A 24,434-nucleotide genomic window follows, 5' to 3' on the forward strand; every position below is an offset into this window, starting at 1 on the left:
CATGATGTTAGTCATGATTCTGAAAATATATTACCATTCAAGATTTTTAAAGGGGGCACCAGGATTTGAACCTGAGACCTCTTGATCTGCAGTCAAATGCTCTACAACTGAACTATACCCCCAATTTGGCATGTTTTTTAATACTTTTGATTTCCCCCCAATATAATTTAAGAATGTATTTATTTGTTTTTCTTAATTTAGATTCTCTTGACGGCCTCCTGCTGGTCATTAGCAGAACTCATAAAATTAACAGAAATGAGAAAATTCTGCTCTTTGATTTAGAATCGAGAGGAAGATTTCTTCAAATGAGAGGAAAATGTGTCCATTCTCCACCAGCATCTAGTAGAAATTTATAACACTATAACCTGTTGCACTGAAATAAAAATCTGTTACTTTTCAAGGAACAGTATGGTAGATTTCATAATACGAGTAGGAAATAAATATTTTGATGAAAAAATGTTTTTTCTTAAAATACAATTTTCAAATTGAGGACATGATGTTAGTCATGATTCTGAAAATATATTACCATTCAAGATTTTTAAAGGGGGCACCAGGATTTGAACCTGAGACCTCTTGATCTGCAGTCAAATGCTCTACCACTGAGCTATACCCCCAAATTGGCATGTTTTGATTACTTTTGATTTCCCCCCAATATAATTTAAGAATGTATTTATTTGTTTTTCTTAATTTAGGTTCTCTTGACGGCCTCCTGCTGGTCAATCGACAGAAATTAGTAAATTCTGCTCTTTGATTTAGAATCGAGAGGAAGATTTCTTCAAATGAGTGGAAAATGTGTCCATTCTCCACCAGCATCTAGTAGAAATTTGTAACACTACAACATGTTGCACTGAAATAAAAATCTGTTACTTTTCAAGGAACAGTATGGTAGATTTCATAATACGAGTAGGAAATAAATATTTTGATGAAAAAATTTTTTTTCTTTAAATACAATTTTCAAATTGATGACATGATGTTAGTCATGATTCTGAAAATATATTACCATTCAAGATTTTTAAAGGGGGCACCAGGATTTGAGTTATACCCCCAAATTGGCATGTTTTGATTACTTTTGATTTCCCCCCATATAATTTAAGAATGTATTTATTTGTTTTTCTTAATTTAGGTTCTCTTGACGGCCTCCTGCTGGTCAATCGACAGAAATTAGTAAATTCTGCTTTGATTTAGAATCAAGAGGAAGATTTCTTCAAATGAGAGGAAAATGTGTCCATTCTCCACCAGCATCTAGTAGAAATTTGTAACACTACAACATGTTGCACTGAAATGAAAATCTGTTACTTTTCAAGGAACAGTATGGTAGATTTCATCATACGAGTAGGAAATAAATATTTTGATGAAAAAATTTTTTTTCTTTAAATACAATTTTCAAATTGATGACATGATGTTAGTCATGATTCTGAAAATATATTACCATTCAAGATTTTTAAAGGGGGCACCAGGATTTGAGTTATACCCCCAAATTGGCATGTTTTGATTACTTTTGATTTCCCCCCCATATAATTTAAGAATGTATTTATTTGTTTTTCTTAATTTAGGTTCTCTTGACGGCCTCCTGCTGGTCATTAGCAGAACTCACTAAATCGACAGAAATGAGTAAATTCTGCTCTTTGATTTAGAATCGAGAGGAAGATTTCTTCAAATGAGAGGAAAATGTGTCCATTCTCCACCAGCATCTAGTAGAAATTTGTAACACTATAACATGTTGCACTGAAATAAAAATCTGTTACTTTTCAAGGAACAGTATGGTAGATTTCATCATACGAGTAGGAAATAAATATTTTGATGAAAAAAATTTTTTTCTTTAAATACAATTTTCAAATTGAGGACATGATGTTAGTCATGATTCTGAAAATATATTACCATTCAAGATTTTTAAAGGGGGCACCAGGATTTAAACCTGAGACCTCTTGATCTGCAGTCATATGCTCTACCACTGAGCTATACCCCCAATTTGGCATGCTTTGATTACTTTTGATTTCCCCCAATATAATTTAAGAATGTATTTATTTGTTTTTCTTAATTTAGGTTCTCTTGATGGCCTCCTGCTGGTCAATCGACAGAAATTAGTAAATTCTGCTCTTTGATTTAGAATCGAGAGGAAGATTTCTTCAAATGAGAGGAAAATGTGTCCATTCTCCACCAGCATCTAGTAGAAATTTGTAACACTACAACATGTTGCACTGAAATGAAAATCTGTTACTTTTCAAGGAACAGTATGGTAGATTTCATCATACGAGTAGGAAATAAATATTTTGATGAAAAAAATTTTTTTCTTTAAATACAATTTTCAAATTGATGACATGATGTTAGTCATGATTCTGAAAATATATTACCATTCAAGATTTTTAAAGGGGGCACCAGGATTTGAGTTATACCCCCAAATTGGCATGTTTTGATTACTTTTGATTTCCCCCCCATATAATTTAAGAATGTATTTATTTGTTTTTCTTAATTTAGGTTCTCTTGACGGCCTCCTGCTGGTCATTAGCAGAACTCACTAAATCGACAGAAATGAGTAAATTCTGCTCTTTGATTTAGAATCGAGAGGAAGATTTCTTCAAATGAGAGGAAAATGTGTCCATTCTCCACCAGCATCTAGTAGAAATTTGTAACACTATAACATGTTGCACTGAAATAAAAATCTGTTACTTTTCAAGGAACAGTATGGTAGATTTCATCATACGAGTAGGAAATAAATATTTTGATGAAAAAATGTTTTTTCTTTAAATACAATTTTCAAATTGAGGACATGATGTTAGTCATGATTCTGAAAATATATTACCATTCAAGATTTTTAAAGGGGGCACCAGGATTTGAGTTATACCCCCAAATTGGCATGTTTTGATTACTTTTGATTTCCCCCCATATAATTTAAGAATGTATTTATTTGTTTTTCTTAATTTAGGTTCTCTTGACGGCCTCCTGCTGGTCAATCGACAGAAATTAGTAAATTCTGCTTTGATTTAGAATCAAGAGGAAGATTTCTTCAAATGAGAGGAAAATGTGTCCATTCTCCACCAGCATCTAGTAGAAATTTGTAACACTACAACATGTTGCACTGAAATGAAAATCTGTTACTTTTCAAGGAACAGTATGGTAGATTTCATCATACGAGTAGGAAATAAATATTTTGATGAAAAAATTTTTTTTCTTTAAATACAATTTTCAAATTGATGACATGATGTTAGTCATGATTCTGAAAATATATTACCATTCAAGATTTTTAAAGGGGGCACCAGGATTTGAGTTATACCCCCAAATTGGCATGTTTTGATTACTTTTGATTTCCCCCCCATATAATTTAAGAATGTATTTATTTGTTTTTCTTAATTTAGGTTCTCTTGACGGCCTCCTGCTGGTCATTAGCAGAACTCACTAAATCGACAGAAATGAGTAAATTCTGCTCTTTGATTTAGAATCGAGAGGAAGATTTCTTCAAATGAGAGGAAAATGTGTCCATTCTCCACCAGCATCTAGTAGAAATTTGTAACACTATAACATGTTGCACTGAAATAAAAATCTGTTACTTTTCAAGGAACAGTATGGTAGATTTCATCATACGAGTAGGAAATAAATATTTTGATGAAAAAAATTTTTTTCTTTAAATACAATTTTCAAATTGAGGACATGATGTTAGTCATGATTCTGAAAATATATTACCATTCAAGATTTTTAAAGGGGGCACCAGGATTTAAACCTGAGACCTCTTGATCTGCAGTCATATGCTCTACCACTGAGCTATACCCCCAATTTGGCATGCTTTGATTACTTTTGATTTCCCCCAATATAATTTAAGAATGTATTTATTTGTTTTTCTTAATTTAGGTTCTCTTGATGGCCTCCTGCTGGTCAATCGACAGAAATTAGTAAATTCTGCTCTTTGATTTAGAATCGAGAGGAAGATTTCTTCAAATGAGAGGAAAATGTGTCCATTCTCCACCAGCATCTAGTAGAAATTTGTAACACTACAACATGTTGCACTGAAATGAAAATCTGTTACTTTTCAAGGAACAGTATGGTAGATTTCATCATACGAGTAGGAAATAAATATTTTGATGAAAAAAATTTTTTTCTTTAAATACAATTTTCAAATTGATGACATGATGTTAGTCATGATTCTGAAAATATATTACCATTCAAGATTTTTAAAGGGGGCACCAGGATTTGAGTTATACCCCCAAATTGGCATGTTTTGATTACTTTTGATTTCCCCCCCATATAATTTAAGAATGTATTTATTTGTTTTTCTTAATTTAGGTTCTCTTGACGGCCTCCTGCTGGTCATTAGCAGAACTCACTAAATCGACAGAAATGAGTAAATTCTGCTCTTTGATTTAGAATCGAGAGGAAGATTTCTTCAAATGAGAGGAAAATGTGTCCATTCTCCACCAGCATCTAGTAGAAATTTGTAACACTATAACATGTTGCACTGAAATAAAAATCTGTTACTTTTCAAGGAACAGTATGGTAGATTTCATCATACGAGTAGGAAATAAATATTTTGATGAAAAAATGTTTTTTCTTTAAATACAATTTTCAAATTGAGGACATGATGTTAGTCATGATTCTGAAAATATATTACCATTCAAGATTTTTAAAAGGGGCACGAGGATTTGAACCTGAGACCTCTTGATCTGCAGTCATATGCTCTACCACTGAGCTATACCCCCAATTTGGCATGCTTTGATTACTTTTGATTTCCCCCAATATAATTTAAGAATGTATTTATTTGTTTTTCTTAATTTAGGTTCTCTTGATGGCCTCCTGCTGGTCAATCGACAGAAATTAGTAAATTCTGCTCTTTGATTTAGAATCGAGAGGAAGATTTCTTTAAATGAGAGGAAAATGTGTCCATTCTCCACCAGCATCTAGTAGAAATTTGTAACACTACAACATGTTGCACTGAAATGAAAATCTGTTACTTTTCAAGGAACAGTATGGTAGATTTCATCATACGAGTAGGAAATAAATATTTTGATGAAAAAATTTTTTTTCTTTAAATACAATTTTCAAATTGATGACATGATGTTAGTCATGATTCTGAAAATATATTACCATTCAAGATTTTTAAAGGGGGCACCAGGATTTGAGTTATACCCCCAAATTGGCATGTTTTGATTACTTTTGATTTCCCCCCCATATAATTTAAGAATGTATTTATTTGTTTTTCTTAATTTAGGTTCTCTTGACGGCCTCCTGCTGGTCATTAGCAGAACTCACTAAATCGACAGAAATGAGTAAATTCTGCTCTTTGATTTAGAATCGAGAGGAAGATTTCTTCAAATGAGAGGAAAATGTGTCCATTCTCCACCAGCATCTAGTAGAAATTTGTAACACTATAACATGTTGCACTGAAATAAAAATCTGTTACTTTTCAAGGAACAGTATGGTAGATTTCATCATACGAGTAGGAAATAAATATTTTGATGAAAAAATTTTTTTTCTTTAAATACAATTTTCAAATTGAGGACATGATGTTAGTCATGATTCTGAAAATATATTACCATTCAAGATTTTTAAAGGGGGCACCAGGATTTAAACCTGAGACTTCTTGATCTGCAGTCAAATGCTCTACCACTGAGCTATACCCCCAATTTGGCATGTTTTGATTACTTTTGATTTCCCCCAATATAATTTAAGAATGTATTTATTTGTTTTTCTTAATTTAGGTTCTCTTGACGGCCTCCTGCTGGTCAATCGACAGAAATTAGTAAATTCTGCTTTGATTTAGAATCAAGAGGAAGATTTCTTCAAATGAGAGGAAAATGTGTCCATTCTCCACCAGCATCTAGTAGAAATTTGTAACACTACAACATGTTGCACTGAAATAAAAATCTGTTACTTTTCAAGGAACAGTATGGTAGATTTCATAAATCGAGTAGAAAATAAATATTTTGATGAAAAAAAATTTTTTCTTTAAATACAATTTTCAAATTGATGACATGATGTTAGTCATGATTCTGAAAATATATTACCATTCAAGATTTTTAAAGGGGGCACCAGGATTTGAGTTATACCCCCAAATTGGCATGTTTTGATTACTTTTGATTTCCCCCCATATAATTTAAGAATGTATTTATTTGTTTTTCTTAATTTAGGTTCTCTTGACGGCCTCCTGCTGGTCAATCGACAGAAATTAGTAAATTCTGCTTTGATTTAGAATCGAGAGGAAGATTTCTTCAAATGAGAGGAAAATGTGTCCATTCTCCACCAGCATCTAGTAGAAATTTGTAACACTACAACATGTTGCACTGAAATGAAAATCTGTTACTTTTCAAGGAACAGTATGGTAGATTTCATCATACGAGTAGGAAATAAATATTTTGATGAAAACATTTTTTTTCTTTAAATACAATTTTCAAATTGATGACATGATGTTAGTCATGATTCTGAAAATATATTACCATTCAAGATTTTTAAAGGGGGCACCAGGATTTGAGTTATACCCCCAAATTGGCATGTTTTGATTACTTTTGATTTCCCCCCCATATAATTTAAGAATGTATTTATTTGTTTTTCTTAATTTAGGTTCTCTTGACGGCCTCCTGCTGGTCATTAGCAGAACTCACTAAATCGACAGAAATGAGTAAATTCTGCTCTTTGATTTAGAATCGAGAGGAAGATTTCTTCAAATGAGAGGAAAATGTGTCCATTCTCCACCAGCATCTAGTAGAAATTTGTAACACTATAACATGTTGCACTGAAATAAAAATCTGTTACTTTTCAAGGAACAGTATGGTAGATTTCATCATACGAGTAGGAAATAAATATTTTGATGAAAAAATGTTTTTTCTTTAAATACAATTTTCAAATTGAGGACATGATGTTAGTCATGATTCTGAAAATATATTACCATTCAAGATTTTTAAAAGGGGCACGAGGATTTGAACCTGAGACCTCTTGATCTGCAGTCAAATGCTCTACCACTGAGCTATACCCCCAATTTGGCATGTTTTGATTACTTTTGATTTCCCCCAATATAATTTAAGAATGTATTTATTTGTTTTTCTTAATTTAGGTTCTCTTGATGGCCTCCTGCTGGTCAATCGACAGAAATTAGTAAATTCTGCTCTTTGATTTAGAATCGAGAGGAAGATTTCTTCAAATGAGAGGAAAATGTGTCCATTCTCCACCAGCATCTAGTAGAAATTTGTAACACTATAACATGTTGCACTGAAATAAAAATCTGTTACTTTTCAAGGAACAGTATGGTAGATTTCATCATACGAGTAGGAAATAAATATTTTGATGAAAAAATTTTTTTTCTTTAAATACAATTTTCAAATTGAGGACATGATGTTAGTCATGATTCTGAAAATATATTACCATTCAAGATTTTTAAAGGGGGCACCAGGATTTAAACCTGAGACTTCTTGATCTGCAGTCAAATGCTCTACCACTGAGCTATACCCCCAATTTGGCATGTTTTGATTACTTTTGATTTCCCCCAATATAATTTAAGAATGTATTTATTTGTTTTTCTTAATTTAGGTTCTCTTGATGGCCTCCTGCTGGTCAATCGACAGAAATTAGTAAATTCTGCTCTTTGATTTAGAATCGAGAGGAAGATTTCTTCAAATGAGAGGAAAATGTGTCCATTCTCCACCAGCATCTAGTAGAAATTTGTAACACTACAACATGTTGCACTGAAATAAAAATCTGTTACTCTTCAAGGAACAGTATGGTAGATTTCATCATACGAGTAGGAAATAAATATTTTGATGAAAAAAATTTTTTTCTTTAAATACAATTTTCAAATTGATGACATGATGTTAGTCATGATTCTGAAAATATATTACCATTCAAGATTTTTAAAGGGGGCACCAGGATTTGAACCTGAGACCTCTTGATCTGCAGTCAAATGCTCTACAACTGAACTATACCCCCAATTTGGCATGTTTTTTAATACTTTTGATTTCCCCCCAATATAATTTAAGAATGTATTTATTTGTTTTTCTTAATTTAGATTCTCTTGACGGCCTCCTGCTGGTCATTAGCAGAACTCATAAAATTAACAGAAATGAGAAAATTCTGCTCTTTGATTTAGAATCGAGAGGAAGATTTCTTCAAATGAGAGGAAAATGTGTCCATTCTCCACCAGCATCTAGTAGAAATTTATAACACTATAACCTGTTGCACTGAAATAAAAATCTGTTACTTTTCAAGGAACAGTATGGTAGCTTTCATAATACGAGTAGGAAATAAATATTTTGATGAAAAAATGTTTTTTCTTAAAATACAATTTTCAAATTGAGGACATGATGTTAGTCATGATTCTGAAAATATATTACCATTCAAGATTTTTAAAGGGGGCACCAGGATTTGAACCTGAGACCTCTTGATCTGCAGTCAAATGCTCTACCACTGAGCTATACCCCCAAATTGGCATGTTTTGATTACTTTTGATTTCCCCCCAATATAATTTAAGAATGTATTTATTTGTTTTTCTTAATTTAGGTTCTCTTGACGGCCTCCTGCTGGTCAATCGACAGAAATTAGTAAATTCTGCTCTTTGATTTAGAATCGAGAGGAAGATTTCTTCAAATGAGAGGAAAATGTGTCCATTCTCCACCAGCATCTAGTAGAAATTTGTAACACTACAACATGTTGCACTGAAATAAAAATCTGTTACTTTTCAAGGAACAGTATGGTAGATTTCATAATACGAGTAGGAAATAAATATTTTGATGAAAAAAATTTTTTTCTTTAAATACAATTTTCAAATTGATGACATGATGTTAGTCATGATTCTGAAAATATATTACCATTCAAGATTTTTAAAGGGGGCACCAGGATTTGAGTTATACCCCCAAATTGGCATGTTTTGATTACTTTTGATTTCCCCCCATATAATTTAAGAATGTATTTATTTGTTTTTCTTAATTTAGGTTCTCTTGACGGCCTCCTGCTGGTCAATCGACAGAAATTAGTAAATTCTGCTTTGATTTAGAATCAAGAGGAAGATTTCTTCAAATGAGAGGAAAATGTGTCCATTCTCCACCAGCATCTAGTAGAAATTTGTAACACTACAACATGTTGCACTGAAATGAAAATCTGTTACTTTTCAAGGAACAGTATGGTAGATTTCATCATACGAGTAGGAAATAAATATTTTGATGAAAAAAATTTTTTTCTTTAAATACAATTTTCAAATTGATGACATGATGTTAGTCATGATTCTGAAAATATATTACCATTCAAGATTTTTAAAGGGGGCACCAGGATTTGAGTTATACCCCCAAATTGGCATGTTTTGATTACTTTTGATTTCCCCCCCATATAATTTAAGAATGTATTTATTTGTTTTTCTTAATTTAGGTTCTCTTGACGGCCTCCTGCTGGTCATTAGCAGAACTCACTAAATCGACAGAAATGAGTAAATTCTGCTCTTTGATTTAGAATCGAGAGGAAGATTTCTTCAAATGAGAGGAAAATGTGTCCATTCTCCACCAGCATCTAGTAGAAATTTGTAACACTATAACATGTTGCACTGAAATAAAAATCTGTTACTTTTCAAGGAACAGTATGGTAGATTTCATCATACGAGTAGGAAATAAATATTTTGATGAAAAAATTTTTTTTCTTTAAATACAATTTTCAAATTGAGGACATGATGTTAGTCATGATTCTGAAAATATATTACCATTCAAGATTTTTAAAGGGGGCACCAGGATTTAAACCTGAGACCTCTTGATCTGCAGTCAAATGCTCTACCACTGAGCTATACCCCCAATTTGGCATGCTTTGATTACTTTTGATTTCCCCCAATATAATTTAAGAATGTATTTATTTGTTTTTCTTAATTTAGGTTCTCTTGATGGCCTCCTGCTGGTCAATCGACAGAAATTAGTAAATTCTGCTCTTTGATTTAGAATCGAGAGGAAGATTTCTTCAAATGAGAGGAAAATGTGTCCATTCTCCACCAGCATCTAGTAGAAATTTGTAACACTACAACATGTTGCACTGAAATAAAAATCTGTTACTTTTCAAGGAACAGTATGGTAGATTTCATCATACGAGTAGGAAATAAATATTTTGATGAAAAAAATTTTTTTCTTTAAATACAATTTTCAAATTGATGACATGATGTTAATCATGATTCTGAAAATATATTACCATTCAAGATTTTTAAAGGGGGCACCAGGATTTGAACCTGAGACCTCTTGATCTGCAGTCAAATGCTCTACAACTGAGCTATACCCCCAATTTGGCATGTGTTTTAATACTTTTGATTTCCCCCCAATATAATTTAAGAATGTATTTATTTGTTTTTCTTAATTTAGGTTCTCTTGACGGCCTCCTGCTGGTCATTAGCAGAACTCATAAAATTAACAGAAATGAGAAAATTCTGCTCTTTGATTTAGAATCGAGAGGAAGATTTCTTCAAATGAGAGGAAAATGTGTCCATTCTCCACCAGCATCTAGTAGAAATTTATAACACTATAACCTGTTGCACTGAAATAAAAATCTGTTACTTTTCAAGGAACAGTATGGTAGATTTCATCATACGAGTAGGAAATAAATATTTTGATGAAAAATTTTTTTTTCTTTAAATACAATTTTCAAATTGATGACATGATGTTAGTCATGATTCTGAAAATATATTACCATTCAAGATTTTTAAAGGGGGCACCAGGATTTGATCCTGAGACCTCTTGATCTGCAGTCAAATGCTCTACAACTGAGCTATACCCCCAATTTGGCATGTTTTTTAATACTTTTGATTTCCCCCCAATATAATTTAAGAATGTATTTATTTGTTTTTCTTAATTTAGGTTCTCTTGACGGCCTCCTGCTGGTCATTAGCAGAACTCATAAAATTAACAGAAATGAGAAAATTCTGCTCTTTGATTTAGAATCGAGAGGAAGATTTCTTCAAATGAGAGGAAAATGTGTCCATTCTCCACCAGCATCTAGTAGAAATTTATAACACTATAACCTGTTGCACTGAAATAAAAATCTGTTACTTTTCAAGGAACAGTATGGTAGATTTCATAATACGAGTAGGAAATAAATATTTTGATGAAAAAATGTTTTTTCTTAAAATACAATTTTCAAATTGAGGACATGATGTTATATTACCATTCAAGATTTTTAAAGGGGGCACCAGGATTTGAACCTGAGACCTCTTGATCTGCAGACAAATGCTCTACCACTGAGCTATACCCCAAAATTGGCATGATTTGATTACTTTTGATTTCCCCCAATATAATTTAAGAATGTATTTATTTGTTTTTCTTAATTTAGGTTCTCTTGACGGCCTCCTGCTGGTCAATCGACAGAAATTAGTAAATTCTGCTCTTTGATTTAGAATCGAGAGGAAGATTTCTTCAAATGAGAGGAAAATGTGTCCATTCTCCACCAGCATCTAGTAGAAATTTGTAACACTACAACATGTTGCACTGAAATAAAAATCTGTTACTTTTCAAGGAACAGTATGGTAGATTTCATAATACGAGTAGGAAATAAATATTTTGATGAAAAAAAATTTTTTCTTTAAATACAATTTTCAAATTGATGACATGATGTTAGTCATGATTCTGAAAATATATTACCATTCAAGATTTTTAAAGGGGGCACCAGGATTTGAGTTATACCCCCAAATTGGCATGTTTTGATTACTTTTGATTTCCCCCCATATAGTTTAAGAATGTATTTATTTGTTTTTCTTAATTTAGGTTCTCTTGACGGCCTCCTGCTGGTCAATCGACAGAAATTAGTAAATTCTGCTTTGATTTAGAATCGAGAGGAAGATTTCTTCAAATGAGAGGAAAATGTATCCATTCTCCACCAGCATCTAGTAGAAATTTGTAACACTACAACATGTTGCACTGAAATGAAAATCTGTTACTTTTCAAGGAACAGTATGGTAGATTTCATCATACGAGTAGGAAATAAATATTTTGATGAAAAAATTTTTTTTCTTTAAATACAATTTTCAAATTGATGACATGATGTTAGTCATGATTCTGAAAATATATTACCATTCAAGATTTTTAAAGGGGGCACCAGGATTTGAGTTATACCCCCAAATTGGCATGTTTTGATTACTTTTGATTTCCCCCCATATAATTTAAGAATGTATTTATTTGTTTTTCTTAATTTAGGTACTCTTGACGGCCTCCTGCTGGTCATTAGCAGAACTCACTAAATCGACAGAAATGAGTAAATTCTGCTCTTTGATTTAGAATCGAGAGGAAGATTTCTTCAAATGAGAGGAAAATGTGTCCATTCTCCACCAGCATCTAGTAGAAATTTGTAACACTATAACATGTTGCACTGAAATAAAAATCTGTTACTTTTCAAGGAACAGTATGGTAGATTTCATCATACGAGTAGGAAATAAATATTTTGATGAAAAAAATTTTTTTCTTTAAATACAATTTTCAAATTGAGGACATGATGTTAGTCATGATTCTGAAAATATATTACCATTCAAGATTTTTAAAGGGGGCACCAGGATTTAAACCTGGGACCTCTTAATCTGCAGTCAAATGCTCTACCACTGAGCTATACCCCCAATTTGGCATGTTTTGATTACTTTTGATTTCCCCCAATATAATTTAAGAATGTATTTATTTGTTTTTCTTAATTTAGGTTCTCTTGATGGCCTCCTGCTGGTCAATCGACAGAAATTAGTAAATTCTGCTCTTTGATTTAGAATCGAGAGGAAGATTTCTTCAAATGAGAGGAAAATGTGTCCATTCTCCACCAGCATCTAGTAGAAATTTGTAACACTACAACATGTTGCACTGAAATAAAAATCTGTTACTTTTCAAGGAACAGTATGGTAGATTTCATCATACGAGTAGGAAATAAATATTTTGATGAAAAAATTTTTTTTCTTTAAATACAATTTTCAAATTGATGACATGATGTTAGTCATGATTCTGAAAATATATTACCATTCAAGATTTTTAAAGGGGGCACCAGGATTTGAACCTGAGACCTCTTGATCTGCATTCAAATGCTCTACAACTGAACTATACCCCCAATTTGGCATGTTTTTTAATACTTTTGATTTCCCCCCAATATAATTTAAGAATGTATTTATTTGTTTTTCTTAATTTAGATTCTCTTGACGGCCTCCTGCTGGTCATTAGCAGAACTCATAAAATTAACAGAAATGAGAAAATTCTGCTCTTTGATTTAGAATCGAGAGGAAGATTTCTTCAAATGAGAGGAAAATGTGTCCATTCTCCACCAGCATCTAGTAGAAATTTATAACACTATAACCTGTTGCACTGAAATAAAAATCTGTTACTTTTCAAGGAACAGTATGGTAGATTTCATAATACGAGTAGGAAATAAATATTTTGATGAAATTTTTTTTTTTCTTAAAATACAATTTTCAAATTGAGGACATGATGTTAGTCATGATTCTGAAAATATATTACCATTCAAGATTTTTAAAGGGGGCACCAGGATTTGAACCTGAGACCTCTTGATCTGCAGTCAAATGCTCTACCACTGAGCTATACCCCCAAATTGGCATGTTTTGATTACTTTTGATTTCCCCCCAATATAATTTAAGAATGTATTTATTTGTTTTTCTTAATTTAGGTTCTCTTGACGGCCTCCTGCTGGTCAATCGACAGAAATTAGTAAATTCTGCTCTTTGATTTAGAATCGAGAGGAAGATTTCTTCAAATGAGAGGAAAATGTGTCCATTCTCCACCAGCATCTAGTAGAAATTTGTAACACTACAACATGTTGCACTGAAATAAAAATCTGTTACTTTTCAAGGAACAGTATGGTAGATTTCATAATACGAGTAGGAAATAAATATTTTGATGAAAAAAAAATTTTTCTTTAAATACAATTTTCAAATTGATGACATGATGTTAGTCATGATTCTGAAAATATATTACCATTCAAGATTTTTAAAGGGGGCACCAGGATTTGAGTTATACCCCCAAATTGGCATGTTTTGATTACTTTTGATTTCCCCCCATATAATTTAAGAATGTATTTATTTGTTTTTCTTAATTTAGGTTCTCTTGACGGCCTCCTGCTGGTCAATCGACAGAAATTAGTAAATTCTGCTCTTTGATTTAGAATCGAGAGGAAGATTTCTTCAAATGAGAGGAAAATGTGTCCATTCTCCACCAGCATCTAGTAGAAATTTGTAACACTACAACATGTTGCACTGAAATGAAAATCTGTTACTTTTCAAGGAACAGTATGGTAGATTTCATCATACGAGTAGGAAATAAATATTTTGATGAAAAAATTTTTTTTCTTTAAATACAATTTTCAAATTGATGACATGATGTTAGTCATGATTCTGAAAATATATTACCATTCAAGATTTTTAAAGGGGGCACCAGGATTTGAGTTATACCCCCAAATTGGCATGTTTTGATTACTTTTGATTTCCCCCCCATATAATTTAAGAATGTATTTATTTGTTTTTCTTAATTTAGGTTCTCTTGACGGCCTCCTGCTGGTCATTAGCAGAACTCACTAAATCGACAGAAATGAGTAAATTCTGCTCTTTGATTTAGAATCGAGAGGAAGATTTCTTCAAATGAGAGGAAAATGTGTCCATTCTCCACCAGCATCTAGTAGAAATTTGTAACACTATAACATGTTGCACTGAAATAAAAATCTGTTACTTTTCAAGGAACAGTATGGTAGATTTCATCATACGAGTAGGAAATAAATATTTTGATGAAAAAAATGTTTTTCTTTAAATACAATTTTCAAATTGAGGACATGATGTTAGTCATGATTCTGAAAATATATTACCATTCAAGATTTTTAAAGGGGGCACCAGGATTTGAACCTGAAACCTCTTGATCTGCAGTCAAATGCTCTACCACTGAGCTATACCACCAAATTGGCATGTTTTGATTACTTTTGATTTCCCCCCAATATAATTTAAGAATGTATTTATTTGTTTTTCTTAATTTAGGTTCTCTTGACGGCCTCCTGCTGGTCAATCGACAGAAATTAGTAAATTCTGCTCTTTGATTTAGAATCGAGAGGAAGATTTCTTCAAATGAGAGGAAAATGTGTCCATTCTCCACCAGCATCTAGTAGAAATTTGTAACACTACAACATGTTGCACTGAAATAAAAATCTGTTACTTTTCAAGGAACAGTATGGTAGATTTCATCATACGAGTAGGAAATAAATATTTTGATGAAAAAAATTTTTTTCTTTAAATACAATTTTCAAATTGATGACATGATGTTAGTCATGATTCTGAAAATATATTACCATTCAAGATTTTTAAAGGGGGCACCAGGATTTGAGTTATACCCCCAAATTGGCATGTTTTGATTACTTTTGATTTCCCCCCCATATAATTTAAGAATGTATTTATTTGTTTTTCTTAATTTAGGTTCTCTTGACGGCCTCCTGCTGGTCAATCGACAGAAATTAGTAAATTCTGCTCTTTGATTTAGAATCGAGAGGAAGATTTCTTCAAATGAGAGGAAAATGTGTCCATTCTCCACCAGCATCTAGTAGAAATTTGTAACACTACAACATGTTGCACTGAAATAAAAATCTGTTACTTTTCAAGGAACAGTATGGTAGATTTCATCATACGAGTAGGAAATAAATATTTTGATGAAAAAAATTTTTTTCTTTAAATACAATTTTCAAATTGATGACATGATGTTAGTCATGATTCTGAAAATATATTACCATTCAAGATTTTTAAAGGGGGCACCAGGATTTGAGTTATACCCGCAAATTGGCATGTTTTGATTACTTTTGATTTCCCCCCCATATAATTTAAGAATGTATTTATTTGTTTTTCTTAATTTAGGTTCTCTTGACGGCCTCCTGCTGGTCATTAGCAGAACTCACTAAATCGACAGAAATGAGTAAATTCTGCTCTTTGATTTAGAATCGAGAGGAAGATTTCTTCAAATGAGAGGAAAATGTGTCCATTCTCCACCAGCATCTAGTAGAAATTTGTAACACTATAACATGTTGCACTGAAATAAAAATCTGTTACTTTTCAAGGAACAGTATGGTAGATTTCATCATACGAGTAGGAAATAAATATTTTGATGAAAAAAATTTTTTTCTTTAAATACAATTTTCAAATTGAGGACATGATGTTAGTCATGATTCTGAAAATATATTACCATTCAAGATTTTTAAAGGGGGCACCAGGATTTAAACCTGAGACCTCTTGATCTGCAGTCAAATGCTCTACCACTGAGCTATACCCCCAATTTGGCATGTTTTGATTACTTTTGATTTCCCCCAATATAATTTAAGAATGTATTTATTTGTTTTTCTTAATTTAGGTTCTCTTGATGGCCTCCTGCTGGTCAATCGACAGAAATTAGTAAATTCTGCTCTTTGATTTAGAATCGAGAGGAAGATTTCTTCAAATGAGAGGAAAATGTGTCCATTCTCCACCAGCATCTAGTAGAAATTTGTAACACTACAACATGTTGCACTGAAATAAAAATCTGTTACTTTTCAAGGAACAGTATGGTAGATTTCATCATACGAGTAGGAAATAAATATTTTGATGAAAAAAATTTTTTTCTTTAAATACAATTTTCAAATTGATGACATGATGTTAATCATGATTCTGAAAATATATTACCATTCAAGATTTTTAAAGGGGGCACCAGGATTTGAACCTGAGACCTCTTGATCTGCAGTCAAATGCTCTACAACTGAGCTATACCCCCAATTTGGCATGTGTTTTAATACTTTTGATTTCCCCCCAATATAATTTAAGAATGTATTTATTTGTTTTTCTTAATTTAGGTTCTCTTGACGGCCTCCTGCTGGTCATTAGCAGAACTCATAAAATTAACAGAAATGAGAAAATTCTGCTCTTTGATTTAGAATCGAGAGGAAGATTTCTTCAAATGAGAGGAAAATGTGTCCATTCTCCACCAGCATCTAGTAGAAATTTATAACACTATAACCTGTTGCACTGAAATAAAAATCTGTTACTTTTCAAGGAACAGTATGGTAGATTTCATCATACGAGTAGGAAATAAATATTTTGATGAAAAAAATTTTTTTCTTTAAATACAATTTTCAAATTGATGACATGATGTTAGTCATGATTCTGAAAATATATTACCATTCAAGATTTTTAAAGGGGGCACCAGGATTTGATCCTGAGACCTCTTGATCTGCAGTCAAATGCTCTACAACTGAGCTATACCCCCAATTTGGCATGTTTTTTAATACTTTTGATTTCCCCCCAATATAATTTAAGAATGTATTTATTTGTTTTTCTTAATTTAGGTTCTCTTGACGGCCTCCTGCTGGTCATTAGCAGAACTCATAAAATTAACAGAAATGAGAAAATTCTGCTCTTTGATTTAGAATCGAGAGGAAGATTTCTTCAAATGAGAGGAAAATGTGTCCATTCTCCACCAGCATCTAGTAGAAATTTATAACACTATAACCTGTTGCACTGAAATAAAAATCTGTTACTTTTCAAGGAACAGTATGGTAGATTTCATAATACGAGTAGGAAATAAATATTTTGATGAAAAAATGTTTTTTCTTAAAATACAATTTTCAAATTGAGGACATGATGTTATATTACCATTCAAGATTTTTAAATGGGGCACCAGGATTTGAACCTGAGACCTCTTGATCTGCAGTCAAATGCTCTACCACTGAGCTATACCCCCAAATTGGCATGTTTTGATTACTTTTGATTTCCCCCCAATATAATTTAAGAATGTATTTATTTGTTTTTCTTAATTTAGGTTCTCTTGACGGCCTCCTGCTGGTCAATCGACAGAAATTAGTAAATTCTGCTCTTTGATTTAGAATCGAGAGGAAGATTTCTTCAAATGAGAGGAAAATGTGTCCATTCTCCACCAGCATCTAGTAGAAATTTGTAACACTACAACATGTTGCACTGAAATAAAAATCTGTTACTTTTCAAGGAACAGTATGGTAGATTTCATAATACGAGTAGGAAATAAATATTTTGATGAAAAAAATTTTTTTCTTTAAATACAATTTTCAAATTGATGACATGATGTTAGTCATGATTCTGAAAATATATTACCATTCAAGATTTTTAAAGGGGGCACCAGGATTTGAGTTATACCCCCAAATTGGCATGTTTTGATTACTTTTGATTTCCCCCCATATAATTTAAGAATGTATTTATTTGTTTTTCTTAATTTAGGTTCTCTTGACGGCCTCCTGCTGGTCAATCGACAGAAATTAGTAAATTCTGCTTTGATTTAGAATCGAGAGGAAGATTTCTTCAAATGAGAGGAAAATGTGTCCATTCTCCACCAGCATCTAGTAGAAATTTGTAACACTACAACATGTTGCACTGAAATGAAAATCTGTTACTTTTCAAGGAACAGTATGGTAGATTTCATCATACGAGTAGGAAATAAATATTTTGATGAAAAATTTTTTTTTCTTTAAATACAATTTTCAAATTGATGACATGATGTTAGTCATGATTCTGAAAATATATTACCATTCAAGATTTTTAAAGGGGGCACCAGGATTTGAGTTATACCCCCAAATTGGCATGTTTTGATTACTTTTGATTTCCCCCCCATATAATTTAAGAATGTATTTATTTGTTTTTCTTAATTTAGGTACTCTTGACGGCCTCCTGCTGGTCATTAGCAGAACTCACTAAATCGACAGAAATGAGTAAATTCTGCTCTTTGATTTAGAATCGAGAGGAAGATTTCTTCAAATGAGAGGAAAATGTGTCCATTCTCCACCAGCATCTAGTAGAAATTTGTAACACTATAACATGTTGCACTGAAATAAAAATCTGTTACTTTTCAAGGAACAGTATGGTAGATTTCATCATACGAGTAGGAAATAAATATTTTGATGAAAAAATTTTTTTTCTTTAAATACAATTTTCAAATTGAGGACATGATGTTAGTCATGATTCTGAAAATATATTACCATTCAAGATTTTTAAAGGGGGCACCAGGATTTAAACCTGGGACCTCTTGATCTGCAGTCAAATGCTCTACCACTGAGCTATACCCCCAATTTGGCATGTTTTGATTACTTTTGATTTCCCCCAATATAATTTAAGAATGTATTTATTTGTTTTTCTTAATTTAGGTTCTCTTGATGGCCTCCTGCTGGTCAATCGACAGAAATTAGTAAATTTTGCTCTTTGATTTAGAATCGAGAGGAAGATTTCTTCAAATGAGAGGAAAATGTGTCCATTCTCCACCAGCATCTAGTAGAAATTTGTAACACTACAACATGTTGCACTGAAATAAAAATCTGTTACTTTTCAAGGAACAGTATGGTAGATTTCATCATACGAGTAGGAAATAAATATTTTGATGAAAAAAATTTTTTTCTTTAAATACAATTTTCAAATTGATGACATGATGTTAGTCATGATTCTGAAAATATATTACCATTCAAGAGTTTTAAAGGGGGCACCAGGATTTGAACCTGAGACCTCTTGATCTGCAGTCAAATGCTCTACAACTGAACTATACCCCCAATTTGGCATGTTTTTTAATACTTTTGATTTCCCCCCAATATAATTTAAGAATGTATTTATTTGTTTTTCTTAATTTAGATTCTCTTGACGGCCTCCTGCTGGTCATTAGCAGAACTCATAAAATTAACAGAAATGAGAAAATTCTGCTCTTTGATTTAGAATCGAGAGGAAGATTTCTTCAAATGAGAGGAAAATGTGTCCATTCTCCACCAGCATCTAGTAGAAATTTATAACACTATAACCTGTTGCACTGAAATAAAAATCTGTTACTTTTCAAGGAACAGTATGGTAGATTTCATAATACGAGTAGGAAATAAATATTTTGATGAAAAAATGTTTTTTCTTAAAATACAATTTTCAAATTGAGGACATGATGTTAGTCATGATTCTGAAAATATATTACCATTCAAGATTTTTAAAGGGGGCACCAGGATTTGAACCTGAGACCTCTTGATCTGCAGTCAAATGCTCTACCACTGAGCTATACCCCCAAATTGGCATGTTTTGATTACTTTTGATTTCCCCCCAATATAATTTAAGAATGTATTTATTTGTTTTTCTTAATTTAGGTTCTCTTGACGGCCTCCTGCTGGTCAATCGACAGAAATTAGTAAATTCTGCTCTTTGATTTAGAATCGAGAGGAAGATTTCTTCAAATGAGAGGAAAATGTGTCCATTCTCCACCAGCATCTAGTAGAAATTTGTAACACTACAACATGTTGCACTGAAATAAAAATCTGTTACTTTTCAAGGAACAGTATGGTAGATTTCATAATACGAGTAGGAAATAAATATTTTGATGAAAAAAATTTTTTTCTTTAAATACAATTTTCAAATTGATGACATGATGTTAGTCATGATTCTGAAAATATATTACCATTCAAGATTTTTAAAGGGGGCACCAGGATTTGAGTTATACCCCCAAATTGGCATGTTTTGATTACTTTTGATTTCCCCCCATATAATTTAAGAATGTATTTATTTGTTTTTCTTAATTTAGGTTCTCTTGACGGCCTCCTGCTGGTCAATCGACAGAAATTAGTAAATTCTGCTTTGATTTAGAATCGAGAGGAAGATTTCTTCAAATGAGAGGAAAATGTGTCCATTCTCCACCAGCATCTAGTAGAAATTTGTAACACTACAACATGTTGCACTGAAATGAAAATCTGTTACTTTTCAAGGAACAGTATGGTAGATTTCATCATACGAGTAGGAAATAAATATTTTGATGAAAATTTTTTTTTCTTTAAATACAATTTTCAAATTGATGACATGATGTTAGTCATGATTCTGAAAATATATTACCATTCAAGATTTTTAAAGGGGGCACCAGGATTTGAGTTATACCCCCAAATTGGCATGTTTTGATTACTTTTGATTTCCCCCCCATATAATTTAAGAATGTATTTATTTGTTTTTCTTAATTTAGGTTCTCTTGACGGCCTCCTGCTGGTCATTAGCAGAACTCACTAAATCGACAGAAATGAGTAAATTCTGCTCTTTGATTTAGAATCGAGAGGAAGATTTCTTCAAATGAGAGGAAAATGTGTCCATTCTCCACCAGCATCTAGTAGAAATTTGTAACACTATAACATGTTGCACTGAAATAAAAATCTGTTACTTTTCAAGGAACAGTATGGTAGATTTCATCATACGAGTAGGAAATAAATATTTTGATGAAAAAATTTTTTTTCTTTAAATACAATTTTCAAATTGAGGACATGATGTTAGTCATGATTCTGAAAATATATTACCATTCAAGATTTTTAAAGGGGGCACCAGGATTTAAACCTGAGACCTCTTGATCTGCAGTCAAATGCTCTACCACTGAGCTATACCCCCAATTTGGCATGTTTTGATTACTTTTGATTTCCCCCAATATAATTTAAGAATGTATTTATTTGTTTTTCTTAATTTAGGTTCTCTTGATGGCCTCCTGCTGGTCAATCGACAGAAATTAGTAAATTCTGCTCTTTGATTTAGAATCGAGAGGAAGATTTCTTCAAATGAGAGGAAAATGTGTCCATTCTCCACCAGCATCTAGTAGAAATTTGTAACACTACAACATGTTGCACTGAAATAAAAATCTGTTACTTTTCAAGGAACAGTATGGTAGATTTCATCATACGAGTAGGAAATAAATATTTTGATGAAAAAATTTTTTTTCTTTAAATACAATTTTCAAATTGATGACATGATGTTAGTCATGATTCTGAAAATATATTACCATTCAAGATTTTTAAAGTGGGCACCAGGATTTGAACCTGAGACCTCTTGATCTGCAGTCAAATGCTCTACAACTGAACTATACCCCCAATTTGGCATGTTTTTTAATACTTTTGATTTCCCCCCAATATAATTTAAGAATGTATTTATTTGTTTTTCTTAATTTAGATTCTCTTGACGGCCTCCTGCTGGTCATTAGCAGAACTCATAAAATTAACAGAAATGAGAAAATTCTGCTCTTTGATTTAGAATCGAGAGGAAGATTTCTTCAAATGAGAGGAAAATGTGTCCATTCTCCACCAGCATCTAGTAGAAATTTATAACACTATAACCTGTTGCACTGAAATAAAAATCTGTTACTTTTCAAGGAACAGTATGGTAGATTTCATAATACGAGTAGGAAATAAATATTTTGATGGAAAAATGTTTTTTCTTAAAATACAATTTTCAAATTGAGGACATGATGTTAGTCATGATTCTGAAAATATATTACCATTCAAGATTTCTTAAAGGGGGCACCAGGATTTGAACCTGAGACCTCTTGATCTGCAGTCAAATGCTCTACCACTGAGCTATACCCCCAAATTGGCATGTTTTGATTACTTTTGATTTCCCCCCAATATAATTTAAGAATGTATTTATTTGTTTTTCTTAATTTAGGTTCTCTTGACGGCCTCCTGCTGGTCAATCGACAGAAATTAGTAAATTCTGCTCTTTGATTTAGAATCGAGAGGAAGATTTCTTCAAATGAGAGGAAAATGTGTCCATTCTCCACCAGCATCTAGTAGAAATTTGTAACACTACAACATGTTGCACTGAAATAAAAATCTGTTACTTTTCAAGGAACAGTATGGTAGATTTCATCATACGAGTAGGAAATAAATATTTTGATGAAAAAATTTTTTTTCTTTAAATACAATTTTCAAATTGATGACATGATGTTAGTCATGATTCTGAAAATATATTACCATTCAAGATTTTTAAAGGGGGCACCAGGATTTGAGTTATACCCCCAAATTGGCATGTTTTGATTACTTTTGATTTCCCCCCCATATAATTTAAGAATGTATTTATTTGTTTTTCTTAATTTAGGTTCTCTTGACGGCCTCCTGCTGGTCAATCGACAGAAATTAGTAAATTCTGCTCTTTGATTTAGAATCGAGAGGAAGATTTCTTCAAATGAGAGGAAAATGTGTCCATTCTCCACCAGCATCTAGTAGAAATTTGTAACACTACAACATGTTGCACTGAAATAAAAATCTGTTACTTTTCAAGGAACAGTATGGTAGATTTCATCATACGAGTAGGAAATAAATATTTTGATGAAAAAAATGTTTTTCTTTAAATACAATTTTCAAATTGATGACATGATGTTAGTCATGATTCTGAAAATATATTACCATTCAAGATTTTTAAAGGGGGCACCAGGATTTGAGTTATACCCCCAAATTGGCATGTTTTGATTACTTTTGATTTCCCCCCATATAATTTAAGAATGTATTTATTTGTTTTTCTTAATTTAGGTTCTCTTGACGGCCTCCTGCTGGTCATTAGCAGAACTCACTAAATCGACAGAAATGAGTAAATTCTGCTCTTTGATTTAGAATCGAGAGGAAGATTTCTTCAAATGAGAGGAAAATGTGTCCATTCTCCACCAGCATCTAGTAGAAATTTGTAACACTATAACATGTTGCACTGAAATAAAAATCTGTTACTTTTCAAGGAACAGTATGGTAGATTTCATCATACGAGTAGGAAATAAATATTTTGATGAAAAAAATTTTTTTCTTTAAATACAATTTTCAAATTGAGGACATGATGTTAGTCATGATTCTGAAAATATATTACCATTCAAGATTTTTAAAGGGGGCACCAGGATTTAAACCTGAGACCTCTTGATCTGCAGTCAAATGCTCTACCACTGAGCTATACCCCCAATTTGGCATGTTTTGATTACTTTTGATTTCCCCCCAATATAATTTAAGAATGTATTTATTTGTTTTTCTTAATTTAGGTTCTCTTGATGGCCTCCTGCTGGTCATTAGCAGAACTCACAAAATCGACAGAAATGAGTAAATTCTGCTCTTTGATTTAGAATCGAGAGGAAGATTTCTTCAAATGAGAGGAAAATGTGTCCATTCTCCACCAGCATCTAGTAGAAATTTGTAACACTATAACATGTTGCACTGAAATAAAAATCTGTTACTTTTCAAGGAACAGTATGGTAGATTTCATCATACGAGTAGGAAATAAATATTTTGATGAAAATTTTTTTTTCTTAAAATACAATTTTCAAATTGAGGACATGATGTTAGTCATGATTCTGAAAATATATTACCATTCAAGATTTTTAAAGGGGGCACCAGGATTTGAGTTATACCCCCAAATTGGCATGTTTTGATTACTTTTGATTTCCCCCCATATAATTTAAGAATGTATTTATTTGTTTTTCTTAATTTAGGTTCTCTTGACGGCCTCCTGCTGGTCATTAGCAGAACTCACAAAATCGACAGAAATTAGTAAATTCTGCTCTTTGATTTAGAATCGAGAGGAAGATTTCTTCAAATGAGAGGAAAATGTGTCCATTCTCCACCAGCATCTAGTAGAAATTTGTAACACTATAACATGTTGCACTGAAATAAAAATCTGTTACTTTTCAAGGAACAGTATGGTAGATTTCATCATACGAGTAGGAAATAAATATTTTGATGAAAAAATTTTTTTTCTTAAA

General features: G+C 32.1%; 11 non-coding genes across 11 annotated transcripts; all 11 read right to left on the reverse strand.

Annotated features, from left to right (window-relative positions):
- Positions 1-542: 542 nt before the first annotated feature.
- On the reverse strand, positions 543-614 carry TRNAC-GCA (transfer RNA cysteine (anticodon GCA)). Its single transcript has one exon. It is a non-coding gene; the product is annotated as a tRNA-Cys (tRNA).
- A 7,711-nt stretch (positions 615-8,325) lies between these two features.
- Positions 8,326-8,397, reverse strand: TRNAC-GCA (transfer RNA cysteine (anticodon GCA)). The gene has a single exon. It is a non-coding gene; the product is annotated as a tRNA-Cys (tRNA).
- Positions 8,398-9,677: 1,280 nt separating this feature from the next.
- On the reverse strand, positions 9,678-9,749 carry TRNAC-GCA (transfer RNA cysteine (anticodon GCA)). Its single transcript has one exon. It is a non-coding gene; the product is annotated as a tRNA-Cys (tRNA).
- Positions 9,750-12,466: 2,717 nt separating this feature from the next.
- On the reverse strand, positions 12,467-12,538 carry TRNAC-GCA (transfer RNA cysteine (anticodon GCA)). The gene has a single exon. It is a non-coding gene; the product is annotated as a tRNA-Cys (tRNA).
- Positions 12,539-13,431: 893 nt separating this feature from the next.
- TRNAC-GCA (transfer RNA cysteine (anticodon GCA)) lies at positions 13,432-13,503 on the reverse strand. Its single transcript has one exon. It is a non-coding gene; the product is annotated as a tRNA-Cys (tRNA).
- A 2,637-nt stretch (positions 13,504-16,140) lies between these two features.
- Positions 16,141-16,212, reverse strand: TRNAC-GCA (transfer RNA cysteine (anticodon GCA)). Its single transcript has one exon. It is a non-coding gene; the product is annotated as a tRNA-Cys (tRNA).
- Positions 16,213-18,931: 2,719 nt separating this feature from the next.
- Positions 18,932-19,003, reverse strand: TRNAC-GCA (transfer RNA cysteine (anticodon GCA)). Its single transcript has one exon. It is a non-coding gene; the product is annotated as a tRNA-Cys (tRNA).
- Positions 19,004-19,896: 893 nt separating this feature from the next.
- Positions 19,897-19,968, reverse strand: TRNAC-GCA (transfer RNA cysteine (anticodon GCA)). Its single transcript has one exon. It is a non-coding gene; the product is annotated as a tRNA-Cys (tRNA).
- A 1,279-nt stretch (positions 19,969-21,247) lies between these two features.
- TRNAC-GCA (transfer RNA cysteine (anticodon GCA)) lies at positions 21,248-21,319 on the reverse strand. Its single transcript has one exon. It is a non-coding gene; the product is annotated as a tRNA-Cys (tRNA).
- Positions 21,320-22,213: 894 nt separating this feature from the next.
- Positions 22,214-22,285, reverse strand: TRNAC-GCA (transfer RNA cysteine (anticodon GCA)). Its single transcript has one exon. It is a non-coding gene; the product is annotated as a tRNA-Cys (tRNA).
- Positions 22,286-23,567: 1,282 nt separating this feature from the next.
- Positions 23,568-23,639, reverse strand: TRNAC-GCA (transfer RNA cysteine (anticodon GCA)). Its single transcript has one exon. It is a non-coding gene; the product is annotated as a tRNA-Cys (tRNA).
- Positions 23,640-24,434: the final 795 nt, after the last annotated feature.

This window comes from Pelobates fuscus, chromosome 1 (genome assembly GCF_036172605.1).
Source record: "Pelobates fuscus isolate aPelFus1 chromosome 1, aPelFus1.pri, whole genome shotgun sequence".
Taxonomy (NCBI): Eukaryota; Metazoa; Chordata; class Amphibia; order Anura; family Pelobatidae; genus Pelobates; species Pelobates fuscus.